Here is a 10,551-nt window from a genome sequence, read left to right on the forward strand (position 1 = left end):
TACTAGAACAAGAAAAATTATTGAGAGCATGAGTTTTCAAAGATATTTCTCTAAGGGTCAGGTATATTAAGAAAAGTGTAAAATGCAAATAACAGCTGTTAAAAAGACTAGGTACCATAAGATGTCAAAAGAACAAGAACAAAAGAGTTCCAATGACAACGAACTTGAAGGAGAAAGTTATCATGAATGAACTGAACACTGATCACCTTTCTAACGTCACATTATCTTCCTTAGTGATGTACCCATTTGAAACATACAAAATGATTATTGCACCATATTACCCAATGCACTAAAATAAGAATCTGAAAAAAACCCAAAGATATTGTCATTAGGAAAAGTGAAGTCACAAAATTAATGGTATAGCGATTTCATCTTTCCTTATTCTTTTATTCCATTCAGATGATCCAACTCATATGTGTGCATATATATATGCATATCAACAATGTATATTATCTATTAACTTTTGAAGTCTCTAATACCTTGTATAAAGGGATGAGTATATATGTATACATGGCTTATATATCAGTTTGTACTTGGTTTGATGTTATTAAAATTATCTGAAATAAAAATTCACTTTAAAAGTCCATAATTCTCTTTCCATTAATTCATGCTGGCTATCCAAAATATAATCCAAACTCATATAAACTGACTTTACCTCTGCTGATGATTTCAGCTTATTACTCTGGTAGAAATGCATTTATCCTATCAAATAAAAATAAACTTTTCTTTCAGTATAGTGACAAATTAAGGAAAAGTGAAAGTTACATAAGAGAAATAGACTCTATTCTACCTTAAGGCTGGTGTAACCTGGTTTAAAACTCCATGAATGTGTGAAGGAAGAGACAAAGGCTAAAGTACATAATGAAATGAAATAAAACTAAAGTACTATTTATTTCACCCATCAAATCCTCAGAAAGGCTAACAGATGTTTTCCTATACTTGACAACTGGAGAGCAGACAGCAACTTATAAATTCCCCCAGAAACAGTGATTTCATAATTGAGTGGCACATAGTAGGTCTTAATAAATAATAGCTATTCTCAGGTTTACTACATACACTTTTATACTAAATTGCATTTCTTTGTAATGCACCTAAACTTATTGGTGCTTCTAAATTAGTACTAGTGATTATGGTGTGTGTTGGTGGGGGGTGTGAAAACCATAGTAGTCTTTTCATCTCAAACTCTAAGTGGCCCCTATTTAAGCCAGATGTTGGTTTCTGAAAGAAATGTAAGGACACAAACAACAAGTTAATGTAAGGGCCTTCCACAGTCTGAAGGACCTGCCACGCTTTTTAATGTGTTGTGCTTCTGTTCTGCTTCACCCTTTTTTTCTGTATAATCCCTAGTTCTTAGTTACTTAATCTATTTAGATTTAGTTATTTTTGACCTCTACCTTCCCAGTCCTCCCAGTTCCTAATGCTTCTTTCGAACAGCTCCTATTCATAATTTCCTGGGACTGCCTTAACAAATGTTACCAATCCCTGCTGCTGTTCACTGAACCAAATCAGACAGAAGTTACCCAGTCCACCCACTGAAAAACCTGTAGACAAATTCTCAGTGTTTGTAACTCTAGACTGAAGAGTTAAATTTTAAAAAGACTCCACCATAGCAACCATTCCTCCCACTTACACCTTTCACCTTGTGCCCTTCTCCAAATCTACTGTAACTTTCTTAAAATAAAATTACCAATACTAATATGGGCCACCACTGAGTGCAAATGATCCCAGAGTAGAACCATGATGGGATAGTGATTAAGAACATAAGGTTCTCTAGAGTTAGACCTGAGTTTGAATTCCCAGCTGTTATATACTAGCTGTGTGATTCTGAACAAATTATTTAACTTAACCTTAACCTTAACTTAACCTTAGCGTCTCTTTTAAAATGGCACAGTTAAAATACCAATCTCATAGGATTATGGAATTCACTGAGGAACTATACATATAACCAGTATATGGTACAGAGTAAATGCTCAATAAATTTTGGCTACTCTTGCTATCATTATTATTATTATTGTTTAGTAGAGTAGAATGTACTTTATTTTCTTTTCACTATGTTTCCTACCAATAATTTTGCTAGCCCACATTAATTCCTCAATACTGTCTGGGTATAAGGTAAGTCTAAACTCAGCTTCCCTTCTAAATATCCTTTAGAATATTTTTCTTTTATTTGCATAGATTGAAACAAACACTCATACCACCTTTCATGCCCAATGGTTGATCTAAATTTTCTTGCCATTTCTATCAGCTTGACACTCAGAAGGTCAGAATAAGTTAACCTTACCTAATATACAGGGTCAGGCAAAAGTAGTTGACAGTTGTTTGTACTGAAAATAATACCATAATTAATAAATAATAATACAAAAATAAACTCTGTGTTTCGCATATTCACAACTGTAAACCTACTTTACTCCACCCTGTATTGAAGAGTTTGCTATATATTCTGTCCATGAAGTGATTTATAAAATGTTTTAATTAGTACCAGGAACATCTAGAGCTGTGGATGGGTGTACACAGCAGGGAGAATCCAGGGATAGAATAGCTTTCTCCAGATTGCTGTTTCCATTTGTGAATAGGTAAAGTATTTGCTGATTTTGAGCCTCTCACTACCATTCATACCAGCAAAGGAATATGAGTCAATTAAAAAAAAGTGAATTTTTATTTTCAATTTTAAATGAAAACTTTGAGGTTATATTTCAATAAAGACCTATCAAGTAGGTACACACAAATTGTGTGCATTGTTTATTTCTATATATGACAGTGAAATATTTGTAAAGTCTTTTCTAATGTAGGTTCTTCCCACTATTCATCAATAGTCAATTTCGTTTGTCTGCCTTATCAACCCTCTTATGTAAATCCTTCCCCAGATGGGTATAATGTTATACTGATCAAAAATCAAATGCACTAGTTAAAAATTACCAATTTTATAAGATCTATATGGAGATAGCTCCTGATTTTTTCCTTAGTCACAAATATCAAGTTTACCTTTTTAATTTGTAGAAACATATCTATTTATTTAACTATATTATTTTATTGAATTAGAAAACAACTGAGTTAATATTAATCTGTCTTCCCAGTTAATCAACTTTATGTAGAGTGAAATGCAAAGAATCATGTTTATAAATTCTATTACCAATTTATCTTCATGAGTGAAGGTGAGTTGGTAAAAAAGTTTACTTATATAAACTAGTAAGTTTATCATATTACCAACTATAAAAGATTATAAGCACTTAATATTATTATCTATACTTTATATTGTATAGCTGTACTTACACTACTATGACATATTTGAAAGGAAGTATCATTAAAAAGACAGTTTATCAAGGACTAAAAGTAAAAACCAAAGTCAAATATTTTATACAATCTTTTTCCTAACACCCTAAATATCATTTCCATTAACGTTATCTAAAGCCAAAATATTCAATTGTTGAGAAGAAACATACTCATACTATTAGAGCTAAAAGGGACCCTGAAGATGAAGCTAAGCAAGAGATCCAAACACATTATACGACATGCCCAAGATCATATAACTAGGCCTAGGATATGGCAGCACTAGACCTAGGATAATCTTTCCTTACTCTTCATCTGAGACTTTTGATAATATGCAGTAAAGTGAAATAGTTAAATATAATATATGAGGAATTTATTGAAAAGTTAGATATTGTTCCTTGAAGTTAAAACCTTTAAAGTTAATGACTTCTACTAACTTGATTTTATATTCCTAGGAAAGTTAGTTTAAAATATAAAATTTGAAAAACTAAACAAACAGAAGTAATAAAAACAACAAAAGTGTATGTATTCCCTTAATTCAAAACCATGGAAAAGTATATTTTTTAATGTCTAAAGGAAGCCAGAGATTTAGTAGGTGTTTGTATACGTGGTAGTAATGGTTTTTGTTTTGCTTTGTATTGTTTTTTAAATAGTTAGTGCATTAACCATAAATAAATGTCTCTAGAAACTGACTACTGATAGTAAAATAGGTACCAAGAATTTGAAAACTAAAAATCCAAGTTGTTTTTGTGTCATGTGAATTAAAAATAAAAAAACATGTAAAAAAAGTCAAAAGTATTTAAAAAGATTAAATCAGTACACCCAATTCTCTAAACTGTGTGTTTATTTTTCCTGAAGTGCATATTCATGAGCTGACAGTGGAGACAGGCTGGCTGCTTTGTTTGACTATAGTTCTGTTTACCTCGTACTGTCAGAAATGCATTTTGACATTTGCAGCATTAATATTGCTATTTTTATTGATATAATTAGCACTGCTATAAATAATTTCTCAGCCTGCCATATCTAAGTATATCATTACAATAAGCAAAATTAGAGCTTCTTTTTCTTATATGATGCTTTGGAAATAGACCACTGGCCCAAAGAAACAGTGACCTCACAATGTCAGTTTCAGGAAATTATTGGAAAAAAAAAGTGTTGCCCTGTCCATAGAGACTACTGTTTTGTGTATGACTTCACTGAACAAACTAGTTTATATTTGTTTGAAACTAAAGTTTCTCACCAATCTGCTGTTTCAATTTCACATCACACCATATTGTACCTAAAACAGGCAATCTGGATTCCTGTCACTACTTCCCCCCCCCCCACCAAACAGCTCAGTAATAGGTTTGAAATACAAAGCCTTTAACATATAAAGCAAAAGGATTAAGACACCCAAAATTCAGAATGGGTGGGTGAAAATAAGTGTGGTTGAAGTCACCTGTACAACTGATACTAAGTGGACCACTTGGGAATTTTTTATCATTACATGAAAGCAAAATCAAAACATATTTTATTTGGCCTCTAGATCACATTAGCTGTGACAAATAACCTCACCAGACCTTGAATAGTTTGTTCATAAAACAAAGTCGGGTGACTGACCCAGTGCACCTTTAACACAGAGTATGAAGGCCAAAACAAAATGACAATATAATTCAAAACAAGTTTATAGAAATTTTATACTAGTATATTAAACCTTTCTTTGTCTCTATCACTTGACAGATGGTTAGCCCTCACACAGCCTAGTATCTCTGGCAAAGAAATTACTGTGTCTAGCCAATAACACCCCAAATTTTGACTAAAAAATGCACTGTACACATACTTACACTTACTTAAAATATGAATATTAATAGAATTAGTCATGCTTATTTTAATACTATAAAAATTTGACAGATGTCAAGATTTTATCTTTTGCCCTATGAATACCACTTTGTGAAACTCTCAACTGTCTTATATGGATGGATCCAGGGTTTTAAGAACACTTCACTTGAGATTTCATTCATTTTATGGGCTACCTGGTAATCATGCTTTAAAAAAAAAAAAAACTTCAAAAATATCTCTGAATCCAAAATTATTATGAAATTCACAAAGATTTAGTCCTGGCCAGTTTGGCTCAGTTGGTTGGAGCACCGTTCCATAAACTGAAAGGTTGTACACTGTTCGATCCCAGGCCAGGGCTCATACCTAGGTTGCAGGTTCAATGCCCGATTGGGGCGCATATGGGAGGCAATTGTTGGATGTTTCTCTCTCTCTCTCTCTCTGTCTCTCTCTCTCTCTTTCTTTCTTCTGCCGTCCCCCACGCCCAACAAAAGCAATGAAAAAATGTCCTCGGTGAGGATTTTTTTTTAAATTTACAATGATTTAATCAGCTTGTGTTTCATGTTGCTCAGAGCAAACTTTTGGTAACTAATAGAGTTAAACAAAATCACCTAGGAATTTTGAATGCCTTCCATGTCAAGGATCACAAGGCAGGATTGGAATTATTTATCCAAAATTGCTCATATATAAATATACACTCTCATGCACATAAACACATAGATCAACCATATTCACTAGAATTAGAAAAAGGTTTTGGTTTTTAACATTCTATCAATGATTCTTCCTCTTTGCTCTTTAAAAAAAATTTTCAGCTAGCCCTGACTGATGTGGCTCTACTGTAGGTTAGGTGTCCTCCAGCAAAATCAAAATGTCACCAATTTGACTCCCAGTCAGGGCACATAACCGGGCTGCAGGTTAGGTCCCAGGTTGGGGGGCAACCTGATCAATGTTTCTCTCTCACATCAATATTTCTCTCTCTTTCCCTCTCTAATAAATAATTTGTTTAAAAAATAAAAGATTTCACCTAAAACATCATATCCAATTAGTTAAGTCTCTGCTTTCCCTCCTAAATATTCCTATTTATAGTTTTCAGATGTCACCAGGTCATTAATATGTACCATCTTTGGAAGAAGTGATTATGCCACAAATTAGCATAAACAGAGAATCTAATGTAGATATAGAAATACAAGCCCTTCACAGCAGGGGATGGAAAGACCTCAAGTGTCTAAAAAAGAGTTATCCTATTTAAGAAAACAACTCATATCTGTCTAACAATATAAGACTCACCATGACAGAGAAAAATGATGCAAATCATAACTTGTTATTTGAGAACTATGAACTAGGTTTTGGAAAGGTGAGACACCCACTATTTGAAGCAACAAACTGAGTATTAAATTACATGCACTCTCAACCAGGCACTAAGTTTCCTACTGTTAAAAACCTAGGATTTTTACACCTACAGACTAAAAGATTATACTTAAAGTAATGCTAAAATCTTTTGTAATGTTCCTCTTGCATTACAAATGGTCTATTAAATCAGAGAGGTGCCAATCAAATGCTTTTGTACTTTGAAAGGTTTAAATAACAAAGCATTTTTTGCAGGCCTCTTTTTTTCTCTTTAATGTTACCTATAAATTAATTACAACAAATTTCCAACTTCTCTTGATAAAACCACAACTGAAAAAGATTTAGGCATTTGACTTTCAGACCTATACCTAAATCAAATTCATTCTAACCAGAACTTTCAAATATTCTAGCTTATGTTCTTCCACAATTTGCAAACAAAAGCTCTATAGGAATTTTTCTTAAGGTTTTATTTATTTACTTTTAGAGAGAGGGGAGGAGGGAGACAGAGAGGGAGAGAAACATCCACGGGTTGCCTCTAGCCAACCCCCAACTGGGGACCTGGGCCGCAACTCAGACGTGTACCCTGACCTGAATGGAACTAGCAACCCATCTTTTGCTTTACAGGCTGGCATTCAACCCACTGAGTCACACTAGCCAGGGCTCTATAGGAATTTTACAATAAATTTCAGGACACAGTTTTAAAAAATATAAAGTACCATTTTATTTACTTCAAAGGCAAGCTTGAAATTATGAAAAAAATTAAACCCCTATTCTGTTAAAAAAAAAAAAAAAGACCTACTCTAATGTATGGAGAACATTTCAAAAGACAATAACAAGGGGTAAAAATAATAAAGTAAGCTTTTCCTTTCTTATCATTGACAACTGGTAAACAACTCCCTGCCCCTCAAACTCTGTAAGCTCTTTATCCAAAAATCTCTCCTCCTAACAGGCTGAAGCACTCAAAGTGTATGTGACATTACACTGTAAACTCAATAATACAGGTAACTTTATCTCTTGTTCACTGTTACCTCCCAAGTATCTAGAACAGTGTCTAGAATAAGTTGTTGAATTTAAACAAGCATTTCAGAAAAACATGATTATTTTAGAGAATATAGCAGAACCCACCAAGCTCTACCTTTTTTCCTCCAAATGTTTTAAAGAAATCTCTCTTACCACTCATTCTAAAATACTCCAACTAATTTGTAGTTCATTCACAAATGTTAGATCTTTTAAAAGAACTTAGTTGTACCTTTTATTGCTCTTCCAAAATGATCTAATTATTTCAATATAGCTTTCTTTTTCTACGAAGTCCAATTTGATTACAGAAAGTCTTCTGAAGACTTTCACTACTGAGATAAAAACAATTCATTTAACATGCCTTTTTTTCTTGTATTTTATTCCTATACCAAGCAGTCAAGTTTGTATTAATTTGACAGCAAGAGTAGTTATGTATTTGTGGGTCTCAAAAACTTTCTCATCTAACTATATAGGAAACTGGCATCACATCAACTAGTAATTCTAAGCATACACACACATCCCAAATCATAACCTTCACATGAAAGTTCTTTTCTCCAGGATTCCTTTTAAACTCATATTCTTTCAGTGGCTAGCCACTTTACACATGAATTGTATCTGTATTTTCCTGCTGTAGTAGTAACCTCAAAATATTAGCATCTAAACTGGACTAGACAGGTAAGCATAAAGACTTCTTCCTGAAAATGAATAAAATTTGACAAATTTTAAACTTCTTTTTTTATTCTGTTAAAATCAGGGCCTCACCATGAAAGGGTGTATTGTTTGGGAGGCTGGTAGCCAGTTAACTTGTCACCTGATCTTCATATGCAAAAGGTCTGTATTTCACTGGTCTGTGAGATCTAAAATAATAAAACCAAAAATATCCAACTGCTGGACTCACTGAGCTGCTAATAAATTTCTAGAAAACTTACTTTTCTTATCTCACATGTTTATTTGAGTACCATTTATTCTTAAGCCTAAAGCCCTCCAAAATTGAGCTCAATGGAACTCACAACCCCAATTTTAGGAATTAAATCTTGAGCACTGAACAATGAGTAACATCAACAATTCCTCTAAGAGAATTCCAAAAGTTTTCTTGAGAGACAACTCCAGAGAGGGCACAATGATACCGTGCACTGCATATACGTGGACAACTTTGATACACTCTGAATAAAAATAACAAAGAGCAAACAAAGGGATGAAAAATCAATGTAAATTGCGTTTTTCTGCGGAGGGGAGGGGATGTTCTTTTCCTAGAAACCCATAAAAACCTAGTTGTAAAGCATCAATGCATAAAGTAGCCAAATCTGGACTGGCCAAATTTACACGTGTGGGATGGAAGGGTGCATTTTAACTAATCCCACGGGATATTAAAGGGTACTTAGGATTAGAAGCAACAGGTAGGAGAGTAAATCGTTTATGAATTTGTTAATAACTTATTTAAATTTAGTGATTACAGTTATAGAATTTATTTACAAAATGGTTATTATAATTTAGGTTTCAGAATTTTCAAAAAGCAACAAGTTACTATAATAACTTCAGATCTGATTTCACGTGAATGAAAACACTGGGGCAATGAGTGGCTCATAACTTTATTAGGTGATATTTACGCATGATCACACAGTGAGAAAACTCGCCTTTAGCAACGTTTTGGTATATTTAATGGTAAGTAATGAAGATAATTTTCACACTTCTAGAAAGTTAACATATTCAATTTAGCTTAAGCCAATTCTGAGTCTGGGGACAGTCACAGGCTCCCCAATTACTTCCGGTTTCATTTGGATTTCTAAGTGGAGAACTATAATCCTGCAATTGACCCCATTCAACTGGGCTCAGTGAGAGATCAGCGGATAACGGCGCTACGTAGTGTAGCTGTGCGCCATATTGTGTTTTTAGCTTATGTTTATAGTTTATGTGTGTGCCTAGCATATGTTGTGCAAGTGTGTTTATCAATAGAACTTTTAGAAAATTCCTGCCTCCTGCCTCTTCAGCATCCTTGAATGGATTAACAGCTTCGGAGAGGTGGAGGGCGTGGGTGGAGGTGGTGGGAGAGGACCAGAAAGACACCCAGAAAGTAATGCATTAAACCACGTAAGAGTGTATTCCTTCTAAACTATCATGACGCTTCCAATCGTTTTTACCAATTAAAAAAAAGTCCACATTTTTTTAATGATTCCAAAGGAGCCCAAAGGAGTAGAGAAAGAAGGAAAGGTGTTTTTTCCTTTTTCAAGCCCCCTCCTCTCTAATCGTAGCAACGAAACAGGCGGGGGCCAGTAGCTCCGAGGTCTGAAGGGGCGTCCGGAGGCTCTGGGGCCAGGACATATTCCTACCCCCCCTCGCCCCCCCGGCCAAGTTCTCTGAAGACGCTCCAGAGACCAAGAGCGCCAAGGCAAGCAAGGGAGGGTCAGAAGGGAGGGGGGCGAAAGACTAGCGGACGCCCGTAGCAGCTCAAAAGCCCAGGCTAGTCCCCCTCAGCTCCTCTTCTTGGAAGCGGCAGCTCCAGGCGCACGGAGTAGAAAGAAATAGGTTGCCAGCTGCGGGACACGTTGCCAGCTGCGGGACGCCCCGCCCGCCTCTGGGACCCGAGACCCTCCCGTGCTACCTTCCGCCCCGCCGGGTCGGATGAGGACGTCGCAGCCGCCGGCCGCGAGGAGGGGCGCCTAGGGAGAGGAGGCGCGAGCGGGGCGGAGCGCAGGGGCGCGCGCTCTCTGCCGGCCGACGGCCCGCGGACTCACCACTCCAGCTCGCTCCTCCAACCAACCTCATCCCGCTCCCCTCCTTTCCCGTCCCGCCGCCCCCGACTCGGAGCGCCTCACGGACGTCTCATCCCCCTCGGCACGCACACACCCCTCCCTCCCGCCCTACATCAAATTAGACTTTTTGGCGTTACCTCGTCGCGCTCTTTAATCTTCTTTCCTCAACTCCTAAACTTCCCCGCCCTTACTTCTTCAGCAGAAGATCCACATTGGGCGCCCCACGCCGCGAACCCTCTATCTTTCCCCACTATTGGGTTATTCTTATGCCACTCTTAGCTTCAGTGAGCCTATAAGAATGGAACGCTCCTCGTGAGGTTGCCGCCTATAAACAAAATGCAGTCTTTTTCCCCCC

The 10,551-nt window shown here is 36.2% G+C and overlaps 1 protein-coding gene across 14 annotated transcripts in view; it reads right to left on the reverse strand.

The window, feature by feature from the left end:
* ZBTB20 (zinc finger and BTB domain containing 20) overlaps nt 1-10,458 on the reverse strand; it is an 830,054-nt gene extending 819,596 nt beyond the window's left edge. For 10 of the 14 annotated variants that reach the window (XM_071220624.1, XM_053918373.1, XM_053918396.1 and 7 more), the window contains exon 1: nt 10,334-10,458. The gene's annotated coding sequence lies outside the window, so the exon portion shown is untranslated. The remainder of the gene's footprint in view (nt 1-10,333) is intronic. The other 4 variants (XM_071220625.1, XM_053918375.2, XM_071220622.1 and 1 more) reach the window with 2 other exon arrangements.
* Nucleotides 10,459-10,551: the final 93 nt, after the last annotated feature.

Source organism: Desmodus rotundus, chromosome 2 (assembly GCF_022682495.2).
Source record: "Desmodus rotundus isolate HL8 chromosome 2, HLdesRot8A.1, whole genome shotgun sequence".
Lineage (NCBI taxonomy): Eukaryota > Metazoa > Chordata > Mammalia > Chiroptera > Phyllostomidae > Desmodus > Desmodus rotundus.